Source organism: Hyperolius riggenbachi, chromosome 2 (genome assembly GCF_040937935.1).
Source record: "Hyperolius riggenbachi isolate aHypRig1 chromosome 2, aHypRig1.pri, whole genome shotgun sequence".
Classification (NCBI taxonomy): domain Eukaryota; kingdom Metazoa; phylum Chordata; class Amphibia; order Anura; family Hyperoliidae; genus Hyperolius; species Hyperolius riggenbachi.
In genome coordinates, this window is record NC_090647.1 from 514,610,595 (window position 1) to 514,631,912 (window position 21,318).

A 21,318-nucleotide genomic window follows, 5' to 3' on the forward strand; every position below is an offset into this window, starting at 1 on the left:
ATGCTGTCCCTTTGTCTCCCACTTTTTCCACACTGTGTGTATTTTTGAGGTGAGGAGAGGCATTTACACTGGAAACTATGAATTGTATTCTTACTATTCAAACACTATAAAAGAACTGTGCATAGTGTTTAAAAAAAAAACAAACTAAAATTTGCATTTTGCAGATCTTTTGAAGTAAATCTGAACTGTAATAAAGAATAAACCTTAAAAAATGTATCTTCACAAATATAAAACTCCTAAAAAGCACTACCAGTAATTATTGTTATAGATCATTATTATTATTTATATAGTACCAACATCTTCCGCAGTGCTTTACAATATTTATTCACCAAGTGTGACCAATGCCACACCCAACATTATTTGTGGTACACACGGCAATTAACATTGCAAATAACCACATAGGGCCAAACAACCTGACATAACAAAATATGTCATGGTGCGACAGGTGAAAGTCAAACATACGGACATGCATATATAAGCTGGGGCACTAATGCTGGGAATACACAAGTTTTTGTGGCCGATAGATGGCTTTATAGAAAATTTTCAACAGATCCCATTTGATTTTCATTGGTTTTTTTTTCATAGAAGTGAATCGAAATCGATCAGTAAATTATCGGAAAATCGATCAGACAGTAAATCTGCTGAAAAATCTCATTGTGTTTTCCCAGCATAAGAGACTGGGGGGTATTATTGGGGAGGAGGAGACATCGGTGCCATCAGTGGACACCAGGCTGAGTACTGGTACATTCCTTCTGAGGTCCACGGTAGTTCCACAGTTTTGCTGTATTTAGTACGAGTTATCCCTGCACCACCTGCAGATCCGCTCAATCTCACTGCGGTATTTGCGCTCCTTGTTTTCACCAATGAGGCCAAGGATGGTGTCATCTGCAAATTTGATGACCGTGACAGAGTCGGCAGATGAAGTTCAGCTGTTTGTATACAGGGACAAAATCTGGGACAGTAAACCCCCTTGCAGGGCGCCTGTGGCAGTGATTCTTACACTAGAGTAGCAACTGCCAATTCAAACTAGCTGTGTCCTGTTGGTAAGGAAGTCCTTGATCCAAGCGCAAAGAGTGAGTTCAACACCGAGTTGTTCTAGGTTATCATGCAGGGTGCTCAGGTAGATGGTGTTGAAAGCGGAACTGAAGTCCAGGAGGAGGAGCCTGACTAAAGTATTGGGTCAGTCGAGATTTTCTGAGATGTGTTACAGACTGATAATAATAGCGCCCTCTATGGACCGGTTCACCCTATATGCAAATTGGAGAGGATCCAGTAGAGTGGCGGTGTGACGCATCAGATAGGAGAGAACCAGACTATATATAGTCTTGTTACTGACTGTCCTTCAGAGAAGCTTACAATCTAATCCCAACCCTAGTCATATGTCTATTGTAGTCTAGGGAAAATTTAGGGGGAATGGCAATTAAATTATCTGTATGTTTTCGGGGTGTGGGAGAAAACCAGAATGCCAGGGGAAACCCACACAGACAAAGGGAGAACATACAAACTCCTTGCAGATGCTGCTCTGGTTGGGATTCAAATCTAGGACCCAGCGCTGCAAGGCAAAAGTGTTATACGCCACTGTGCTGCCCCGAATTATGTCCTCATTTTCACCCTATTTAGTTTTGACCCCCCAAAATTGCCCACCTCTATGCACATGCAGAGAACACTCCTGGACACAGCTTCGTGATCGAGCAGGTGCTCGGCAAGGGCTGCTCATGCACAGTCATTGATCTTTCAGAGGAAACAGCGGCTCAACAAAGTCAATTGCAAGGCTATGGGGGCTAGAAGAAGCCACAGGCGAGTAAAACTGAACTTGTTCTTCCCCCTCCCCCCTTCTCAGGTTTACTTTTAGCAGCAAGCAGCATAGTGCATCCTACCGTAGCACTCCTAACATTACCTAGGTAATGCGGATTGTGGTAATTGCGCATGACACACTAATTCCCCTATAATGAACAGTAAAATTGGCATGCGCTGCCTGTCCATGCAACTCCACTGTACTCTTATGCATATGTCCCCATATCACTTGAGGTACTCCCTAAGACTTTTGCAGTTTCAAGGTGTGGTCACATTTTGGGATTCCATAAAAGTGAACAGAATTAGTATGAGAGTTCATACTGCAACATCTGCAGCGTTCCTCTAACAGCAGCAGCAAGCTTACCATCCCTCTGTGAAAAACATGCATGAAAACATATTTATGTGATGTTAGATGACCACAGGTGCCTCCATGAGATGATTGATCGAAGCCCCCGTTGTGAGATTGGCCACCGTGACCTCCAGAAGAACAGGCATTATTGATTGCTGCGTGTTCCTCTGTTGTGATAGTCTTGGGTTCTACAAAAGAGGCCGTCCCCGCGTGAGATGGCGGATCACTGGGCAGAATTGTTTAGCCTGCCTATAGGGATTATATCTGATCCACCATCACTAAAGCACTTTTACAGGTTCCAGTAAATCATCTGTGAGCTTAACCTGCATCAAAGGACGTTTAGCAATGACATTTATGAAGCCTCTGTAAGACAGTGTGTGAGGGGAATGTTCCTGTTATATATGAGGTCTCCTTGGGCTGTTTTCCAGCGACATCCGACATCTCTGGTCACTTTGTTGTTTTCCTGTCACCGTTATGCTCATCTTCTAGCGCTCCGTAATGTATGTGCGTACAAGGGCGAGGGAATCTCTAATGCTGAAACCGGCGCTCTCCCAGGCATCAGTGTGAGAATGCTAAATATCACTCCATCTTGGTGACGGACTGGATATTGTAAGTTGTATTTGCGTTGATGTTCTGCAGAAGGCATAACCTGGGGACCCCTGTCTCTGTCAGCAGCCCTTGAGGCAGAGGAGAAGCTATCAGATATTGAAATATAAAATTTATGAGCATTTTTATAAATCAGAGTATTATTTTATTATTATTATTGTTGTTTATTGATATACAGTAGCATTAAAATGTTCCTTTTACATAGTGTAAGTAGTCATGTCACTAAAGGCTCAAACACACGTCCAGGGCTGGATTCAGGCCAAGGCCCCTAGGCCATGGCCTAGAGCACCACAGGAGGAAGGGCACCAAAGCAGCAGGCTAATCTGGTGCAGCATTTTCAAGCTTGCAAATGCTGCAATGCAGGGAGATCAGGCGAGCAATTGATCGCAATACTCTCCTGCTAGCCACCTGTGCAGTGTGGAGAAATGAGTGACACTGATGACTGATGCGGTGTGAAGTCAAGCTGGCTACCAATACTGAAAGGGGGAGGAGTCATCTGACTACCTATACTAGAGGGGGGGGGGGGAGTCATCTGACTACCTATACTGGAAGGGGGTTTGGAAAAGGAGGCATTAAGGGAATCATCTGGCTACCTATACTGGAGGAAAGGGATGGGAGGGGTCATCTGGCAACCTATAATGGGGGGGGGGTCATCAGGCTACCTATACTAGAGGTAAGGGGGGAGGGGTCATCTGGCTACCTATACTGGAGGGAAGGGGAAGGAGTCATCTCGCTACTTATACTGAAGGGGGGCGGCTGGTAACAGTGGCCTTGGGCGGTAAACAAAGAGTACAAAACCGGCCCTGCACATGTCCAACATAATGCACAACCAACCGCACAACATGACCAACCACACAACATGACCAACCACACAACATGTTTACACAACAAGTATGTACACACACGCCAACCAACTAAACAACCAACTCACGTACTATGCACGCAAGCTAAATGACCAACTGCACATGTCCGTATTCAAAATAACTAAGTTGTTGAAAAGACTTGTACACACATTCCAACCTGCAGGATAGTTGGGCAGGTTGATCCACTGGTTGGATCTAGCAAACAACCTGTTATCAGTTGGTCGTCTTGTTTGCCAGCCCTACACACGCCCAGCTATTTTTCAACAGACCAAGTTTAGAAGATAGTTGGGCAGAGTGGTTGGACATGTGTACAAACCTTAACTGTCCTTCAGAGGAGCTCACAGTCTAGGCCCTACCATAGTCAGTCATTGTCTTATGTTCCTATTGAAGTCTAAAGTTGGCCACACACAGGTCAATCTTCCACCAGATCGACTATCAGATTCCTTTCTGAATTAATCTGAACTATTGCCTGCCTACACACTGCAGACAGATTTCAAATAGATGTTTGCATTAAATCTATTGGAAATTGTCCTAGCACTGCCACCTACAGGGCAGCAACAGACCCCTCCCCCCAAGTGTATGTGTCCCTCCCCCAGGTCTATGGGGAGTGTAGCAGCCTCATCTGACGTGCTGGTGTAAATGTTCGCCTCCTGCGGTTTCTGCTGTCTATTTGCATTGTCACGGCGAGCACCTGTTCCACGTGACACCGGCACATGTATTAACATTAGTGATTCAGACACTACTACTACAGCCAAAGAGATCAGCAGGTTGCCAGGCAACTGGTATTGTTTAAAAGGGAATAAATATGGCAGCCTCCATATACTTATCACTTCAGCTGTCCTTTAAACCTGACTCTGGAGGAAACTTCAAATGGAGTATTAATTGTGAGAAGGTTTTCACTCAGGAAGGATCTCTGGAACTGGGGTTCTGGCCTGGAGGGCGCAGATATGGGTGTACCACATGTGGTAAAGGATATTCGAGGTGAAGAATTACATGTAGCTTTTTTTTTTACCTGGGCTTTTTCCAGCCCCTAGAAGTCATTTGTGTCCCTCGCCACAGCTCCGGTTTTCCCCTGGGCCCCTCAGCAAGCCTCTCTGAAGGATCGCCGACCCCAGATAGGTCGGCATCTTCTGCGAACTCGCCCACATCAGCGAGCGCAGTATGCTCCCGTTGACGTGGGCGCGGTCACGCATTGGGGCTGGCACACGCTGCACATACGCAGAAAACGTTGACCCATCAGGAGTCAGCGATCCTATGGGAAAGATAGGAGAGTGACCTCTAGGGGCTGGAAGAATCCCCAGGTAAGTAAAGCTAGATATAATTCTTCACCACTTTAATGCCTGAGAGTCTATTGAAGAAAGTGGGATTGCCAAAAACCTATATTCTCAACACATGCTATGAGTAGCCCTGGGGTTCTTTAGTTGAGGAGGAACTTGAACTTGTCAATCTGTTATGTATATTAACTGAATTGTTATTCACAAGTATGGAATGCTCCTAACAAATATGTATGCATCAGGTGTTTCTTGAGATGGTGTTACTTGGGTACTTGACCAACACCGGTATTAATATATGGGTACATAATTTCAATAATGTTCAAAATACTAGTCCAAAAGAATAGGAGATTCAGTATCTTACAGAAAGCCTCCCTGGGAAGGGGTGTAACTATAGGGGGAGCAGCCCATGCAAAACCAGGAGAAGGGGGGGGGGCATGATCCATGGGGTGGACCCAACTACTCCCTGTCCCCCCAATAAAAGGGTGGTCCTCCCTTGGACGCCACCACACTAGTTATGAGTGGGAGATCATGATAGTAATTTTTTCTTATATGATCCCTGGCAGTTGGCCCCCAGGCTGTGCCAAGAGGGAAGGGGGAAGGAAGTGTGGATGTTTCGGGGGCTCCACCAGTAGTGGTAAAGAGACAACCCTGGAAGTAGTGGTATAATTACAAACCATAGGGCCCTCCAGAAAAACTTTGATGGAGGCCCCCAACATTCACACTCCTTCCTCTCTCCTCCTTGGTGGACCCCACAGCCAGGTCATATAAGTCCCCAGCTTTCCACTTCACTCTAAAGTGATCAAAAACCTTAGTGTTCAGAACGTCCTGGCTGTTTTTGCAGAGTAGCACCAAAAGCGTTCCCTGACAGGAAGCTGCAGCAATGGAGGAGTAACGTGCCTAGGCAAGGTTCAGCAAAGGGGTCTCTTCTTACCGTACCTATATGTCTGCAAGGCACGTATAAACCATTTCTAGAGATACATTGAGGTGTGAGCAAGAACTGCGTCTTGTCAAGATCTCTGATCAGTGAAATACCAGCGCTTTCATGTCTCTATTACTCCATAACATTGTTTATTTGGCATTTGCCATTGAAATGTCAGGCATGAAGGACTTGGTTCTTCTCCAGCCTGTGTGTTATTGTATGGCATTCCTCTGCATGCTCCTCAGTGAGAGCCTGAGGAGAGCCTGGAATGCCTCTGACCCACTCTCATTATGGAGGAGCTAACACATAGGTGTTACTATGGAGGCTGCAGAAGAACATTCTATATAAAGCGTGTCATCTAGCGAAGAGAATGGCTACTAATGAGCCATGATGAATTGTGTGATCTAGTGAGCGAGCCTTGGAGAGCGTCTCTCAGCCACAGCAATGTACAGTAGTGTGTTCAATAAATAGAGTGCTGTTTAAAGGGAACCTGAACTGAGAAAAAATATTTAAAATAAACACATGAGGTAACTTCAAATGAACATTACATAGTTGCCTTGCCATCAGTTCCTCTCAGAAGCTCACCATTTTCTTTTTATTTTGACAATGAATGATCCCTTCCAGTTCTGACAACATTTTGTCAGAACTTAAATATATCAGTTGCTGTCAGTTATAAATCAGTTGCTGTCAGTTATAGCTGAGTGGACAACTGATGTGCCCGGTAATGTCCATGTTTCCCTGTGGCTCTAGTGGGCGAAGTTTAACAGTGTGCTGACCAGAAAGCTGTTATGGGGTAATGGCCATTTTCAAAATGGAGGACGGAGAATTCCCTTGATCACAGTGGGCAAACCGGACCCAGGAGAGGAGAATGAGATTGAGGAGTAGACTACACTGGAGGTAAGTATGACCCATGTATGTTTATTTTGACTTTTAATTTTAAGTTCAGGTTTTCTTTAAAGAGAACCCAAGGTGAGAGGGCTATGGAGGCTGCCATATTTATTCCCTTGTAAACAAAGCAAGTTGCCTGCCTGTCTGGCTGATCTTCTGGCAAATGTAGTGTTTGAGTCAAAACCCTGGAACAAGCATATGGTTAATACAATAAAACCTGAGTCAGCTGAGTCAGACTAGCTGATCTGCATGCTTGTTCATGGTCTATAGCTGAAAGTATTAGAGGCAGAGGATCACCAGGACTGCAAGGCAACTGGTATTGCTTAAAAGGAAATACATCCCACGCTATGCCCTTGCCTTTCTTCCTGCCCCATCCTTCCCCATTGGTCAAAAGTTGTTATACTATTGCTTGACAAGGTTCTTTATTGTTGTGAGTGCCATTAATATGTCGGGACCCCCCGCGTGGGAATTACTGTACTTGAAAAGCAGGGGTGTAACTAAGGGTTTTGGTGGCCCCAAGCAGTCCATGACTTGAGCCCCCCGACCCGCCTGAATTTAGTGTTGTGTAAAGCGCGCCATGGCAAAAAATGTGGCACCAACACCAAAGAAAGCCACGGCGAAGAAGTGGGCGTGACCAGGATGTGATGTGGGTGGAGCAAAATACTATCAAAATACAGGTAGTCCCCGGTTAACATACAAGATAGCGTACAGGTGGTGCCCTCAGTTTAGGTAGCGAGCTATAGGTGCTGCAGTATACGTAGCCAGGTACAGGTGTTGCAATATATGTAGCCATATACATGTCGTGGCCTCAGTATAGGTAGTGAGCTATAGGTGCCACAGTATAGGTAGCCAGGTACATGTGGTGCCCTAATATAGGTAGTGAGCTAATATAGGTAGCCAAGTACAGGTGGTGCCCCAATATAGATAGTGAGCTAGAGGTGCTGCAGTATAGACAGTATAGGTAGCCATGTACAGGTGATGCCTCAGAATAGGTAGTGAGCTATAGGTGCAGCAGCATATAGGTAGCCAGGTACAGATGGTGCCTTCAGTATAGGTAGTGAACTATAGGTGTAACAGTATATAGGTAGACAGGTACAGATGGGGCCTACAGTATATGTAGTGAGCTATAGGGGGAGCAGTATATAGGTAGCCAGGTACGGATGGTGCCTTCAGTATAAGTAGTAAGCTATAGGTGCAGCAGGATATACGAAGCCAGGTACAGATGGTGCCTTCAGTATAGGTAGTGAGCTATAGGTGCAGCAGTATATAGGTAGCCAGGTACAGTTGGTGCCTTCAGTGTAGGTAGTGAGCTATAGGAGCAGCAGTATATAGGTAGCCAGGTACAGATGGTGCTTTTAGTATAGGTAGTGAGCTATTGGGGGAGCAGTATGTAGGTAGCTAGGTACAGATGGGGCCTTCAGTTTAGGTAGTGAGCTATAGAGGCAGCGGTTTAGGTAGCAAGATACAGGTGATGCCCAGGCAGAGTGACTCACCTCGTTCCAACGTGGACTCATCTTGCTGCACTCTTCTCCTCTCACCGGGCTCTCCAACTCTCCTGCTCTCGCCACCTCGCCGCACCCATGCTACTTCCGGCAGCAGCTCTGACGTCATAAGAGGCGTCGTTGGGTAACCATGAAAACAGGACACTTGCAGCGGCGGCGACATGAGGAGAAAGCGGCCCGGAGGGAGGAGAGTGCGGCGAGGAGTCCGCGCAGGAACGGGGTTGCATAAGGAGGACCACCCGGGGCTGCACAGAGCAGGTCGATGGCCTCCAGCAAACAGAGTGAGGGCCCCCGGTACAGTGAGGCCCAAAGCAGGGGCGTGCCTCGCTTGTACGGTGGCGGCGCCCCTGTTGAAATGGGACCTATTTCTCGTCAGATCTTCTTTAAAGGATATCTGTAGTGAGAGGTATATGGAGGCTGCCATATTTATTTCCTTTTAAGCAATACCAGTTGCCTGGCAGCCCTGCTGGTGTATTTAGCTGAATATGTATCTGAATCACGCCAGATACAAGCATGCATCTAATCTTGCCATACACAGTATCTGTCAAATTTGTCAGAAACACCTGATCTGCTGCATGCTTGTTCAGGGGCTATGGCTAAAAGAATTAGAGGCAAACGATTACCCAAATAGCCAGGCAACTGGTATTGCTTAAATGGAAATAAATATGGCAGCCTCTATACCCCTCACTACAGTTCTCCTTTAATAAACACCCTTGAAACTAAAAGGAAATACATATGGCAGACTCCATATCACTCTCACTTTCGGTAAAAGATTAAAAACGTAATGCTTCTTTTAATGCTACTTTATGGTGGGTATGTGATGCTCACAAATCATAGGCTGGATGAAAAATGTGCTGTTTTGGACTGTGTTGGAGTGACATTTATGCAACTAGACAAACCTTTATATGTGCTTAGACCCAAGAGGAAGAGAGCTCACTGCAGTGTTACAGCTAACTACACTGACAAGGTAGTGTGTATTGTGCAATGCATGCTACCTTGTCAGTGTAGTTAACAGTAAAAATGCAGGGCACTCCTTGCGCTTGCCATCTTTACTGGACTTTTGTGCATATGGCACAGTGTCCCAGACACAGCAGCTTGTACATGTATGCTATTGCACTCTGCCATTGCTGTGCTTCTACCCAGGAGTGTAACTAGGGGGGGGAGTAGCCCCTGCAATTGCAGGGGGGCCCATAGGTGTGTGGGGGCCCAAACGACTAACTTTCCCTTTCTCTGATACTCCAGATCAGGTGTTTTTGTGGCTTCCGGGACCCTGCTTCCTCTTGGATGAGCGGCTGGTCACTAGTAAGTAGGCAGATCTACTTGTGACCTGTGGCTGTGTGTCTGTCCCTAAAGAGTAAAGCTGGCCATACACTGGCCCGATTTGCAGCCGTTTCGACAGCAGATTCGATCACTGGGATCGAATCTGCTGCCAATCGTTCGCGCTACACGCCGAATTTCGATCCATTTCGTCCGATCCCGTCGATCGCTCCGTGCAGAAAATTACCGTCGATCGCCCGCGGGTAGGGAGCGCGTTCGAGTGCCTGACGACCGACGCAATAGAGCGGCAATACATTACCTGCTCCGCCGGCGCGACTGCCCCCGGTCACCACTGCTCCGCCTCCGCTCTGGTCTCCGGGATGCTTCAGTTCCTCATGCCCGGCAGGAAGTTTAAACAGTAGAGGGCGCTCTACTGTTTAAACTTCCTGCCGGGCAGGAAGAAGTAAAGCATGCCGGACCTGGAGACCAGAGCGGAGACAGAGCAGCGGTGACCGGGGGCAGTCGCGCCGGCGGAGCAGGTAATGTATGCGGCGGGGGAGGGGAGCGGCAGCAGCACCACCACCACAACAGATTGTGAACGGTTTCAGGCTGAAATCGGTTCACAATCTGTTTGCAGTAAAGGTAGCCATACGATCCCTCTCTGATCAGATTCGATCAGAGAGGGATCTGTCTGTTGGTCGAATCTGATGGCAAATCGACCAGTGTATGGCTACCTTTAGTGTTCAAGAGCACAGAGGGGTGGGGGGAAGAGGGCGCAATTTTCACACCCTCGTCCTGGGTGCAATTTAGCCTAGAAACTGCCCTGAACTTGCTGGGGGGGGGGAATCTTGTTGCCTTATATTGATGTGTATGGGCACATGGCTACTTAATTCTTAAACTGGGGGACCATGGCTACTTAATTTTTTCTAGGAGGGGCACCTAACTCCTGAATTATTTTATCTTATGACACCTGGCTGTTACATTATTTTACCTTTATGCACCAGATTACTTGATTCTTTTATCTGGTGGCTAATGGCTACCTAATTCATTTATCTGGATGCTCGTGGCCACTTAATTATTTTTTCTGGAGACATGTGGCAACTTACCATAAATGGCAGCTTTACTGCTAAATTGTGAAACTTAGCTACTTAATTCTTCTCATTTGTTTCTGTCTGAGTGTAATGATCCACTATGGTATCAAAAATGACACAATATAGAGTACACTCTACATACAGAATAAACTACCGGTACATAACAAACCCTTTGCCTTGGTTTTGATGTTAGAAAATTATTTGAGAGATGTTACTTACTTATAGTTTTTCTCAAGCCGGGTGCAGGTCAGGCGGGAGCCCAGAAGGAAACGGTGGCGAAGGCTTTGGTGGCTTGACCTACACAGCTGAGGACTTCAAATGGGTGTCATTGGCTTGACGGCCAATAGATGGCTATCTAACAGCACACTATTGAAAGTCCCATCACCATCAGGACAGCTGTGACAGTCTGCTGTGCCCCTGCCAAGATTTCCTTTTAGTCGCACTTGCATTTCATTTCTACTCTGTAATTATAGCATGCCCAATATTCACTTGATCTATTTATATACAGTAAACACCACAAACATATTTGTAGAAGGTGGGAAAATTTCATTTTTCTGTTTACTGTAATAATGTACTTTCAAGTGTCAGCGATTTGAGAGGGAATTTAGCACACTGTTAAAACGTTCTGGACAGTCAGTCTTGCTCAGCCCACTTTACCCCCGACCTTTCTGCTCACTAACCCCCCTGAGGGCCCCTCTGTGTCCTGGCATGTCTGCTATATCTGGGCATCAATGCATGTGGCACGTAGTGAGGTTTTTCTACGTAATCTTTGCTCCCATCCCTGGGTCTGTTATGCCCCAATCTTCAGCCTGAACATGCAAACATGTAAAAAATGTTCATGCCATTCCACTTTAAATTAACTTCAGATTCGATTCTAGCTTTATTTTAGTTATTTTTAGTCATTCAGATACACCGGGCCTGATGCAATACCTTGCGGTAAAGCGTAGGGAGTGCACAGCAACTAGACAGTTACTAACCCTGGGGGAGCAGCGCACGTTAACTCATCAGCACCCGGGGCGTTACCGGGTTAACGTGCGCATTGCTATGGTAATGCACGTTATCATAGAAAGGCACACGTTACCGCGGTATCACCGTCAACTCTAAAGGGTTAACGTGCCGTGCTCCCTCGTAGTTAGTAGCAGTAAAGTTGCCCTGCGTTCCCTGCGCAAGGTCATATAACGGGTGTGGCCATCACTTTCCCCCACTCATAACAGCTGTGGCCACAACAACATATTATGATTACGGAGGATGGACCCCATATCAGAGAAAGTGAGGGTGAAGGCCCATACCCACAACATGCTTTTTGTGAAAATGTTTCACGATGTACAATGTTTCACGAAAACCACCTGTGTCGTTCGCTCGCCTTTGAACAACCGCCATGTTGAATTAAATCGCGGAGGATCCTTCCCATCCTATTTTACTTCTGCGAGTTTTGCCAAATTTACATCATCGTTCGGGGACCATTTGTTCATCGGCGAAGATCCCCGATCCACCTGGCTGTGGGTACTCAGCTTAAAGCAGACCTGAACTCAGACTGTCCTCTCTGCTCTAAAAGATACACAACAGCCTAATAACCTTTAAACAAACACATTTCTTTGTTACAGCTGATACAAATCCTTCGTCATACGGCAGTCATGTGACACAGAGCGTAGATCAAATTACAACTTATGATTAGACACAAAGGAGGAATTAGACAGGCTTAACCCCCTAAATACATACAGGGTTTATTTCTGTATGTTTTCCTTCTGTCCTGTGCAAGAGTTCAGGTCCACTTTAAGTAATTGGGGCCCCCTATTTTCCCTATGACGGTCACTGCAGCCATGAGGTTAAGAGACACTTGTAGCTTGGAAGGAAAGCTATGGCACATTTGGACAAGATACTAAAGGATAGAGGTGTCCCTATACCAACAAAGATCAAGATAGTTAAGGCCCTGGTCTTCCCAATACTAACATATGGCTGTGAAAGTTGGACTATAAACAAGGTTATATTTAGAAAAAAAAATGATGCTTTTGAACTGTTGGTGTGGAGAAAGCTACTGAGCGTTCCCTGGACTGCCAGAAGATCTAACCAGGCAATACTTAAAGAAATAAGGCCAAAGTGTTCACTGGAAGGGCTGATACTACTATTCAAACTCAAATACTTTGGTCACATAATGAGAAGGCCAGGTTCTTTGGAGAGATCCTTGATGTCTGGAAAAATTGAAGGCAGAAGAAGAAAACGACAGGGGCCAAGATGTGTAGACAGCCTATGTGAGGCTATGAACATGCCGATGCAACAGCTGAAGGAAGCAGTGATTGACAGACACATGCTGCCTGCAAAAATACAAATAACAATTCCAAGGAAGGATCTGCACACAAGCGGATTGCAGGAACAGTGTAAATTTATTGTCCCATCACACACGTCTAGACATCTGACTGCGATCTGGGTGTCTTGACGTGTTTGTGATGGGACAATACATTTACACTGTTCCTGCAATCAGCTTGTAGGTGGATCCAACATTTGATCAAGGATCTAGCACCAGTGCCTATCCACTCTTACAAATGTGTCTTATTTTTTTGGATTAGAAATGGTCACAAAGAGTCGTAGTCGACTAAAAGAAAGAGGAGAAGGATTCTCCCTATAGTTATAATAATCCAAACATATCGCTTTTCTCCTTTCAAACTCAGTGCGCTGAAGAGCTGCAGCCACTGGGATGCGTTCAAGAGGCCACCCTACAGTGTTAGGGAGTCTTGCCTTGAACTCCTTACTGAATAGGTACTGACCCTAGCCAGGATTCGACCCCTGGTCTCGCATATCAAAGGCGGTGCCCTTAACCAGTACACTGTCCAGCCTCTGACCGCATCTCTTTCGTAACTCCAAAAAGCTAATTCAGTAGCGTCCTCTCTACTTTACTCCCACACCCATGTGCTGTGCCTAACAAACGCTGGATTTATGCTTTTTATTTTTTTAACCAGCCTACTTGTACTGCATCCCTTTACATATGCAGCCCCTTTTCCAACGCCTTCGCAAGTGCTGCAGTTCACCTTCTATGTGCGTCCTCCATATGTAGCAACAATGTACAGCATTCACTCTCTAAGTATGCATACCTACTCTTTGGAAAGAATCTCCTACTTCTTTGTGCAGCCCTAATATTTAGCCCTCTTTGCCTTCTGACTTACCTTGTGTTGTGCAGTGGAGGTTTATACAGCTACATACAATGTGTCAGTGCAATCACTGACACATTGTATGTAGCTGTATAAACCTCCACTGAACCAGTGACTGAATCCATAACTGTATCTCCAGAGGCTTCCCACACTGGCCGCTGGTCTTCTGCCACTTCCCGAGACTTTCCAGTTGATCGAGCCATGCGCCTCTTCTGGTACTGTATTGGAGTCGCGCGAGCAAGCCCACGTCCATGCAGTTGCTTTGAGCCACTTGTGTATGAGCAGCTCTGGCTTACTGCACAGGTGCAGCCGTACTCGAGCAGGCTCACTATGGCCACACCCATGCTTGAGGAGGAGTGTGCTCCGTTCAGATTGCCAAAAAGCCCTTGTCGGTAATCTTTGGAAGAGTCAATGAGCGGCAATGAGGAGCCCAAAGACAATGTGGGAAGCCTCTATAGGATCCAGAAGTTTCCCTCTTCTTAAAGTGATCCCGAACCGAAGCTCGGGCTCAAAATTGGATATTAACCCGAAGAGAGGGTAGCCTCAGGATCCTAGTGAGACTTCCCTTGGTGGTCTGTTGTCCCCCATCACTGAGCGCTGCCTCCTCTGTTACAAGTGTGGTCCTGCAGTAGCCATGCAAGTACAGCTGAGCAATAGCACGTAGCCCGTGGCTGTGGCTTACTGCGCATGCATGGGCATACTTGCGTAGCTACTGTGGAGCCACGCTGAAGGGAGAGGAGGTGCACGGCCCTGATATGATTAGCAACAATGCCTTGTTGCTAATCTTCTGGGGGGCCACGCTCAGGGACAGGGGATATCAGAGCACCGAGGGCAGCCTCAATAGGACTTTGAGGCTTCTCTCTCTTTAGGTAAGTATCTAATTTTGTACCCAAACTTTGGCTCTGGGACACTTTGATTTTGGGGTTCTCATAATCATCAAAGTTATAACCTATAAAGGCTTGAAAAATCTGGCTTTGAATGTAATGAGTCTACTTCATATATCTGCTTCACCTTTTAAGTTGAATTACTAAAATAAATTAACTTTTGCACGATATTCTAATTTTTCGAGTTTCACCCGCAAGTCCAATTACCCCGTAAGCTTTGCATTCAGGAACATCTCAGTAAATTAGAATATCATCAAAAAGCTAAATTATTTCAGTAATTCAATCCAGAAAAAAGTGAAACTCATATATTATACAGATTCATTACGCACAGAAGTGATATGCCGTATTTCAAGAGTTTTTTTTCTTTTCATTTTGAAGATCATGGCTTATGGCTAATGGAAAACTAAAATTCAATATCTCAGAAGATTAGAATATTGAGAAAAAATTCAATGTTGTAGACTCGTGGTGTCTTAGTCCTCTGATTGCTAATTAATTCAAAACACCTGCAAGAGGTGTCCTGAGCCGTTAAATAGTCCCTCAGTCCGGTTGAGTAGAACACACAGTCATGAGGAAGACGACTGACTTGACAGCTGTCCAGAAGACAGTCATTGACACCCTCCACAAGGACGGTAAGCCACCATAGGTCATTTCTAAAGAGGCTGGCTGTTCACAAAGTGCTGTATCCAAACATATTCATGGAAGGTTGAGTGGAAGAAAAAAATGTGGAAGAAAAAGGTGCACAAGCAACAGAGATAAACAGAGCCTTGAGATGATTGTGAAGCACAGCCCATTCAAGAATTTGGTGGAGATTCATAAGGAGTGGACTGTGGACGGAGTCAGTGCTTCAAGAGCCGCCACCCACAGACGTATCCAGGACATGGGCTACAACTGTTGCAGTCCTTGTCTCAAGCCAATCCTGAACCAGAGACAACGTCAGAGGCGGCTTACCTGGGCAATGGAGAAAATGGGCTGGAGTGGGGCTCAGTGGTCCAAAGTCGTCTTTTCAGGTGAAAGTACATTTTGCATTTCCTTTGGAAATAAAGGCACCAGAGTCTGGAGGAAAAGGGAACAGGCACAGAATCCAGGTTGCATGAAGTCCAGTGTGTAGCTTCCACACTCTGTGAAGATTTGGGGAGCCATGTCATCTGCTGGTATTGGTCCACATTGTTTTATCAAGTCTGAAGTCAGTGTGGTCATCTACCAGAAACTTTTAGAGCACTTCATGCTTCCCTTGGCTGGCAAACTTTTTGGAGATGCGGATTTCATTTTCCAGCAGGACTTGGCACCTGCCCATATTGCCAAAAGTACCAATAACTGGTTTAATGGCCATGGTATCACTGTGCTTGATTGGCCGGCACACTCACCTGACCTAAATCCTATGGAGAACCTATGGGGTATTGTCAAGAGGAAGGCAAGAGACAGCAGATCCAAAAATTCAAAGGAGCTGAAGGCTGCTATCAAAGCATCCTGGGTTTCTATAACACCACGGCAATGCCGCAGACTGATTACCTCCATGTCACGATGCATTGATGCAGTAATTCATGCAAAAGTAACCCTGACCAAGTATTAACTTGAGTGCTTACATAGACAAACTCTTCAGTAAGCCATTTTTATATTCAAGATATTTTCTTTTTTTTTTTTTATTGTCCACAGGTAAGCGTTGGCATGGGTAACCTTCTCTTAAGCCTGGTCAGGCTTAAGCAGCCGATGCACAATCCTCCTGTGAGTCGCCACTCCACACTTGTTCAAAGTAAACGGATAAGAAGGAGGCACTCAATTGGCATTTTAAACTTGCGTTTATCAAATTTCAGCAGTTACATGACATGTTTCGTGGTGACTCCCTTCATTAGGGGTCACCCTGAAACATTTCATGAGATTTTATAAAAAGAAGTTTAAAATGCCAATTGAGTGCCTCCTTCTCATCCGTTTACTTTTTTTATTGGCCTTATGTAATATTCTTATTGTGGAAGATACTAAAATTTGGGATTTCATTACCTGTAGGCCATAATCAGCAAAATGAGAATAATGAAATGCTTGAAATATATCACTTTGTGTGTAATGAATCGATATAGTGTATGAGTTTCACTTTTTTTCCTAATCGAATTACTGATATAAATTAACTTTTCAATGATCTTGTAATTTATTGAGATGCACTTTTACATAAGTACTTGTAGTGTATGTTAGGATCCTACGGGCTATAGCGTGCCTGTATATGTTTTTTTAGATACATGTGCTATACTTCTGAACCATAAATTAAACATTGATATACAGTGATATAATATGGTACATTATATATGAATATGGCTCCACTTTTCCATGCTGAATAGTCTACTTTTTGATCAAACCTACTTTGGTATGGACGGAGGCTAACAGTCTTGCCTTTATACATCATAGCCCCACATCTGATTTCCACCAAGGACACCACAGAGAGGCAGAGAGGACTTTAAAGCCTTCTACTCATGGTAGACGAGTCTCAGCCAAGATGGCCATCCGGGGCCACCTCGTCTGAGAATCTAGTGTGGTGTTCCACGAGATCAGTTACAGGTGTTCCACGAGATCACAAATAGATCTGGCATGCTTCCCAACTGTTACTTAATCATTTTCAAGCTGCATACAGTTCCTTAAAAAATTCTGCATCAAATTATCATCTTTATCTCATTGACCACCAGCAGGGTGACTACATTATAGGTAGGTGTCTGTTACTGCATATCTAGGACTTGGAGACACTGAAGTGAAAAAAAAAACCGATGATATTATGATTTATATGTGTAGTACAGCTAAGAAATAAAACATTAAGATCAGATACATCAGCCTAATTGTTTCCAGTACAGGAAAGTTAAGAAACTCCAGTTGTTATCTCTATACAAAAAAGCCATTATCTCTACGACTTTCAAAAGTCGTGGAGAGGGCTGTTTTCTGACTTTTATTATCTCAACTGTTAGTTAACTATTTACTTTTCCTCTGGCAGAGGAGAGTTCATTAGTTCACAGACTGCTCTGAAAGAATCATTTTGAATGCTGAGTGTTGTGTAATCTGCACATATTAGAGAATGATGCAATGTTAGAAAAAACACTATATACTTGAAAATAAAAATATGAGAATATTTTCTTTGCTGCTAATCTTCTAGTAATTATTCATAGTACACAACCAATTCATTATATCATATATTTTTTTCGCTTCAGTGTCTCTTTAAGCTAAGTATACACATGCGAGAATTGTCGCTCTTCGGGGATGGGGAAATGATCTCTCATGTGACAATTCCAGGAACGATGCTGTACACACACATTCCTAACCTTGAAGGACAACGATTGACGGTCAACAGATCGATCAGTCATCAGTGGTTGAATATAGCACTGGGATCATTCATCTGTGGGCATCGGGGGGTCGTTTAGGAACTGACAGGAAGCACGATGCCTGAATAAAATTGATCAGTGGCTGCTGTACACACGTAATGATCGTTGGTTGAAACGGTCATTATTGCGGTTTCGGCCAACGGTTATCGTGTGTATGTACCTTTACTCTATGAGCTGCCTTAGTGCTGAGGATAAAAATCTAAGGTGGAGAATATCTGCATCCACCAAAGGATCACTGATGTTCTCCCCTAATAAAAAAAGGGCATCCCTTTGTTGGGAACAAAGGCTGGATAATTTGTATGATGTTTGTCCCATACAATTGCTTCTAACATGACTCTTGGGTTGAAGTTGGAGGAAGTGTACTTGGGCTAAAGCTATGTTTTGCAGAGAGCCACAACAGAATTCTTGGTTCTCCATAAATTAACTGGGTACACCATACAGACACCTGTAATTTAAATGTAACATATTTTAAGCAATTTCACATTATAAACAACATAAAGTGATATGTCTTGGCCCCATATGATTCTGACCCTTCTTACTCCCTGTAGATATACATGAAGGATCCTACTTCCAGTACCTAATGTGCTGCCAGCAGTTGGTGTGAATCTCTGTAATATAGCAAGTTTGATGCAATTTGTATACAGTAGTAGCAGGTCTGGGTTATCTCTTTAGAGTATAAACAACATTTTACGCTTATTAAAGGGAACCTAAACTGAGAAGTATATAGATTTTTCCTTTAAAAATAATACCAGTTGCTTGACTCCACTGCTGATCCTGTGTCTCTAATACTTTTAGCCACAGCCCCTGAACAGACATGCAGATCAGGTGCTTTGACTGAAGTCAGACTGGATTAGCTGCATGCTTGTTTCAGGTGTGTGATTCAGCCACTACTGCAGCAAAAGAGATAATCAGGAGTGCCAAGCAACTGGTATTGTTTAAAAGGAAACATCTACATCCCTCTCAGTTAACCTTCCTGGCGGTAAGCCAGAGCTCAGCTCGGGCTATGCCGCGCAGGAGGATTTTTCAGGCCCTTCTGGGCTGATTTTTCACAATTTTTTTTTATTACGCACAGCTAGCACTTTGCTAGCTGCGTGCAGTGCCCGATCGGCACCACTCCGCGCCGTTTCGCCGCTACCCACCGCGCAATGCCGCCCCCCCAGACCCCATGCGCAGCCTGGCCAATCAGTGCCAGGCAGCGCTGAGGGGTGGATCGGGACTCCCTTTGACGTCACAACGTCGATGATGTCTGTGACGTCATCCCGCCCCGTCGCCATAGACCACCAGGAGGGTTGAGGTTCCCTTTAAGTTTGAGAAAACACAATGACATGAATGCACAAACAGCAAATAGAATGTTGAGGACTTGAGATAATAGTTAAGAAATGTTAGGAACAGAGAGATAGATTTGGGTGTCATCAGAGTAGAGATGAATGATACTGAAAAATGAGTGAGCACATTAACTGTCCTGGTCATGATTGTAGATGGAGGAGAGAAGGGGTCCAAGGATGGAACCTTATGGTACACGAAAATCTAGGCTCTCAACACATGGTACATGTACCCCAAGGGGTACTTGCTGTGTAGCTGGCAACACTCTGTGTTGCTATGCAGGGGGCGGAGGCACATGTGTGATGTCACGTGGTGGGTGGGGAAGTGGCATTCACAACGCCATTGCCAGTCACTGTGGGTGAGTTTATCTGCCAGGCGAGCCTCTGCACACACCCATGACTATCCTGACTTCCTTGCAGGAAGATATGCAAGTGAAATGTGTTAAAGAGCTCCTGTAACAAGATCAACCTCACAAATGTAGAAAACAAAACATACCACAGTGATGCACCTTGCCAACACTAAAGATGCAGGCACCATTGGGTAAAAAAAAAAAAACAATTAATGCACGACTCTGTGTCTGTGCTGCCAGGATCGGTGGGTGGTAGGGTTAATAACTAAGCTGCACATCATTATATTTGTGAAGCTCTGTTTCACTTGCCAAAATTGCCGTAGCAGTTTTTGTTTAAAGTGTTCCAAAGCTCTGTGGCCACCCCCACTTGGGTTGCCACAGCCCACCCCCAAATCCGCAGGTGCGGCCTGATTGGTATCTGCTGAGCTGATGGACCACAGCAAAGCAGGTGAGGGTGGCCACAGCGTTTTGCAACTGGAAGGGGGTGGGGCTTCTGACATCTAAGGATTTTCAGGCGAACAGGTCAGATATTAACCCTACCACCCACTCTTGGTTCTCTTTAAGAATGTAAATCTGGGTGCGGTAAGATTTTACACTGGGCAAACATTGACTAAATCATTTATAAATACTGTATTTTTTGGACTATACGACTCACTTTTTCTCCCCAAAAAGTGGGGGAAAAAAGTCACTGCGTCTTGTAGTCCAAATGCAGGGAGTTCCTGACTTGTGAAAGCCTGCCGATAGGAACCTCCAATCCGCCACACTATCGGGGACTTGTACTGTGTCCATGCAGAGGAAGACAAGGGGACAAACCGAGGACACAAAGGGACAAAAAGAGGCATAGAGGAGGACACAAGGGGGACAGAGGCAGACACAGGGAGGACACAAGGGGTCATGAGGTGCAAAGGGGGCATAATACACAAGATGCCCCTTCACCATGGATGCACCAGGTTTAGTATATAGTTTTTCCACTTGTTCTTGTCTTCTAAACATGGTTTTGTCTTATGGTTAGGAGCATCTTATAGTCAGAAAAATACGGTAAATGTTGCACACAAAAAAAAGAAATTTTATTTAAAAGTTATATACCTTTTACTACCTTTAGACCTGTAATTCTTTCTAGCCAGTCTTGTGTTTCCAGGAGTCCACATACAAGACATAATTATAAGCCACTCTATGCCCTCAGTTTCTTCCATTTCTTACTTTCCTGAGTGAAGCCTTCCCCCTAACCTGCTGAGTAAACAGTATGGAGAATTAGCGCAATGATGAGTCATCATTCTGCTGTCCCCTCCTGTAATCAAGAGCACACTATTATCCTGACAGTGTGTGCGGTAGAGCCTGATGGACAGAAAGCGTGTATACCAGGAAAAAGGGAGCAGGGGATTGCCGCTATAAGAATATGAATACAATTAGCAATATTCTCTTGCTGGAGACCTATAGTAAAATATCTTTAATATTTTCCAATATTTTACTATGGCTAATCCTAACCCTACTCTCAAACAGAACCCTCCCTCTACTGATGCCTGACCCTTTCCCCTAATGGTGCCTAACCCTAGGACCCCTACTGGTGGTGCCTAAACCTAAGACCCCCCTGGTGGTACCTAACCCTAAGACACCCCCTCCCTGGTGCCTTGCCCTAACCCTCCCCCCCCCCCCCCCGTGGCACCTAAGCCTACCCCTCCAAACCTTAACCCCCCTCTGGCTCAAATCCGCAATATGCGCCATA

The 21,318-nt window shown here is 45.1% G+C and overlaps 1 long non-coding RNA gene across 6 annotated transcripts in view; it reads left to right on the forward strand.

Annotated features, from left to right (window-relative positions):
* Window positions 1-21,318, forward strand: part of LOC137547222 (uncharacterized) — a 562,452-nt gene that overhangs the window by 72,354 nt on the left and 468,780 nt on the right. The gene's annotated exons all lie outside the window — the stretch shown is intronic.